Here is a 4220-nt window from a genome sequence, read left to right on the forward strand (position 1 = left end):
AAAGAAGAAAAGGGAGAGAAGATAAGAAGGGAAGCTGGGCTGGAGACTGAGGGGAGCCAGGCAAGGAGGAGGAAAGAGAGAGGGAGAGAGGGAGAGAGGGAGAGAGGGAGAGAGGGAGAGAGGGAAAGAGAGAGAGAGAGAGAGAGAGAGAGAGAGAGAGAGAGAGAGAGAGAGAGAGAGAGAGAGGGAGAGAAGGAAGGAAGAGGGGGCATAGGAAGCAGCTGGAGGTGGAGTGTGGACTGCCCCTTCCCATCACCCTCCTCTGGGAAGTGGGCCTTCCACACCGTAAAGTGGGGTACCCACTGTGTATGTGCATCAGGACCTGTTAAGAGGGAGGAGGGAGGCCATGGTAGCACACACCTGTAATCCCAGCTGGGAGGCTGAGGGAGGGGACCAAGGTTCAAGCATGGCTGAGGATAAATAGCTCAGTTCATAACGAGCTTGCCTAGCACGCAAGAAGCTCCAGGTTCTGTCCTCAGCACTTCACAAAACCAGGCATGGGGGTGCACGCTTGTAATGTCAGCACCGGGGAGCAGGGAGATCAGAACTTTAAGGTCACCTTCGATGACATCGTGAGTTCAAGACCAACCTGAGATACACAAGACCCTGTCTCAAACAAACAAACATGCAGGCATGCAAAAAGTTTAAGATTAGCTTGGGAACCTTAGTGAAACCATATCTCAAAATTAAAAACTACTAAAACAACAACAACAACAACCCTCCAGATGTAGGAGTGTATGCCTGTGATCCCAGTGTGAGGGAAGTGGAGGCAACAGGAGCAAGAGTTCAAGGCTGGGGGCCAGAGAGATGGCTCAGTGGTTAAGAGCACTGGCTGCTCTTCCAGAGAGAGGACCCAGGTTCAATTCCCGGCACCCTCATGACAGGTCACAGTTATCTGTAACTTTGGTTCCAGGGGGTCTGACACCCTCACACAGACATGAATGCAGGCAAAAATATCAATGCACATGAAATAAAGTTAAATAAATTACTAAAAAAAAAAAAAAAGAGTTCAAGGCCAGATCAATCTACATGAGAATCTGAGGCTAGCCTGAGCTACATAAGATTATGTCTCAAAGAAAACCCCTCCAAACTATAAATTAAATTAAAAATATTTAGAGCCTTAGGAAGGCTAAGAACATAGCTCAGTAGAAGAGGGCGTGGGTAGCATGGGTCAGGTTCTAGGTCAGTGGCTCTCAACCTTCCTAAGGCTGTGACCCTTTAATACAGTTCCTAATGTTGTGCTGACCCCCAACCAAAAATTATTTCATTGCTACTTCATAGCTATGAATTTGCTACTGTTATGAATCATAATGTAAATATCTAATATGCAGGATATTTGATAGTTGATCCCCCCAAAGGGGTCATGACCCACAGGTTGAGAACTGTTGCTCTAGGTTTGATCTTCAACATTGAGAATTAAAGAATATCATGAATGGCTGGAGAGATGGCTCAGTGGTTAAGAGCACTGGCTGCTTGCTCTTCTAGAGGATTCAGGTTCGATTCCCAGCACCGTCATGGCAGCTCTCAACTGTCTAAAACTCCAGTTCTAGGAGATCCAATGCTCTCACACAGACATACATATGGACAAAACACCAAGGCAAATAAAATAAGTTTTAAAAAAATAAAAAAGAAAAAAGAATATCATGAAAAAAACCTGGAGACCCAGTCCCATGGGTCCTAAGCCTTCATTTCTGTGTTCAGTACTGGAATCCTCTGGGGCATCCAATTGGGTTAGGAGGAAAGAGGATGTATCGTATGCAGCGTGTGCATTAGAGAATTAATCCTTAGGTAACAGGATTAGAGGGAGCCAGGCAGGCCAAGGCCTCAGATGGAGATGGATTGCCCGGGAGCCTCTCTGATGGAGCAGCAATCAAGTTTCCCCTGAAGAAATGTCCTAATAATGGATTTGATGGCACAACACACAGAGGGAACTTGGAGCCGCGGCCAGTGGCAGGGTGTAAATTGCCTCAGATGAAACTGTGGAGTCACTTTTGCCCCTTTTAAACAAGATAAGAATTAGCGTGAGGCCTTGATGAACTTGCCTTGGCCAGTGGGGACGAGGGAACAGCAGAGGCCTGGCTAATTTGATTCCTGAGCTCTGTTTCAGACTGTCAGGCTCCTCCCAGGGAATGGGAGCAGACACGCAGATGGCCTATGGCAGGGAGCCAGTCTGCTTAATGAAAAGCTCTAAGAGTGCAGGACCCACAGGCCTGGGCTGACTTTTTGTGTCCAATATTCCCGGCACTGGAGGAAGAGGACCAGACTCGCATACGTGCTTGGAGAATGTTGTCACCCACCCAGAGATGCCGTCATGTACCCTCAGACCACTGATCACTGTGCTTGCACCCATTTCTCTGGTTGAAACAGAACTTAGGTGAGGCATGTGCTTGCACCCATTTCTCTGGTTGAAACAGAACTTAGATGAGGCATGTGCACTTGCCTCAATCCCCACAGCTGGTTTAGGATAGAGCTAAGTTCCTCCAGGCTCTCCAGGCTCCTGGCCCAGCATTTTCCCTTGCAGCTGTGTTTTTTCCATCTTCCATAGTAAAACTTTACTGGTCTGTAAAACTTTCACTGCCAAAGATCCTGACCTTTTAAAACCTATAAACTTACAAACACTGTGACCAGCGGCAACATCTGGTCCCACTTGGGGCCCATCTGCGAGGGAAAGTCTAGGAGTGACATCTATCTGGCTTTTCCTTACAGTGCTGAGCAGAAGATACACCTACACCCTTCGCCATCACCTGTGGACAGGGTTCTATGGAGCCCTTAGTCTCCTTGTCCCCAGTGCTGAGTAGAAGATAGACGTACACCCTTCGCCATCACCTGTGGACAGGGTTCTATGGAGCCCTTAGACTCCTTGTCCCCAGGTGTGGCATTTGCTAATAATGAGTCTCACAGGACCCACCTCTGTCCATACTGAGTGTCAGACCATGAGAACAGACAGGCGCACCTAGCTCCAGGGACCAGACATATCAAGCGTAGAGGCTGAAAGATTCAAAGGTTGTTCATTCATGGAAAGAATAGACACTGGAAGAATGGGAAAAGTCTCACAATTTCCTAGTTCTCCACTCAAAGAGACAACAATGGCCTACCTAGCAGTGAGAGAGGAATGATAACATTCTCCACAGGAAGAGGTCTCTCTCTTCCTGGTCATTCCCTCTCTCCCTTGTTGCACTGTATGTGGCTCCAACCTTTGTGTCAACAAAGCCCTGGCTCCTTGGAACGTCTGCACTGCACCGCACTCTACCAGCAACAGTAGGTACTGTTTGTTGAGCATCTACTATGTGCCAGCTCTCTGTCTTGATTGCTCATTGCTTTCTATGAAGAAGATGTTAATTTAGTCCCAAGGTACAAGTGAGAAAGCCAGAGAAATATATTCAAATTTAAAAGGCTGCTGAGAGGAGGGTGTGGTGCAGGGCATTGACAAAAACACATGGACTTTAATAGCCCAATTATAATCTAAGTATAATCTGAGTGGTTTTTTTCCCTTTGATTTATACCCAGGCTGATTGGACTTTGACCTTTATACTCCTCTCTTTCTTGTCTTGGAAATGGGTGGGGCCCTGCCTTTATTAATCTAGTTGAAAGTCAGGCTCATTGAGTCGGCTTTCATCAAAATATATATATAGTATTTCTATTTGGAAATGAGTTAAGACAGGGTCTCATGTAGTCCAGATTGGCCTTGAACTCCTTAAGTATCTGTCATGACCTTGAACTCCTGATCCGCTTGCCTCTCCTCCCAAGTGGGAGGATTACAAATGTGTCCCATCATGCTTGGCTTTAAAAACATATTCATTGAAGAACAGAATAAGAATATATAATGAGGGGATGAGGGGGTTGTAGCTAAGTTGGTAGAATGCTCCCCTTACATGCATGAAACCCTGAGTTCTATCCCCAGTACTATATAAACTGGGTATGATGTTAGCACTTGAGAAGTAGAGGTAGGAGGTTCAGAAGTTCAAGGCCATCCTTGGCTATACATCGAATTCCAAGCAAGCCTGGGCTATGTGAGACCCTGTCTCAAAACAAAACAAAACTCAATCAACTACAACAAATAAACAAAACAGAAACAGATAGTAAGCAAATGCTTAGTTTTTTCCCCCCTTTAGAACAAAGTGGGTTCAAAATTCCTATACTGTGCCATTCTGCTCCTAGCAAGGCCTGCTTAGCACAAGTCAGCAAGAGGCCTCGTGGGACATCTGACCCATGTAACTGGG

The sequence above is a fragment of the Peromyscus eremicus genome, chromosome 7 (assembly GCF_949786415.1).
Source record: "Peromyscus eremicus chromosome 7, PerEre_H2_v1, whole genome shotgun sequence".
Lineage (NCBI taxonomy): Eukaryota > Metazoa > Chordata > Mammalia > Rodentia > Cricetidae > Peromyscus > Peromyscus eremicus.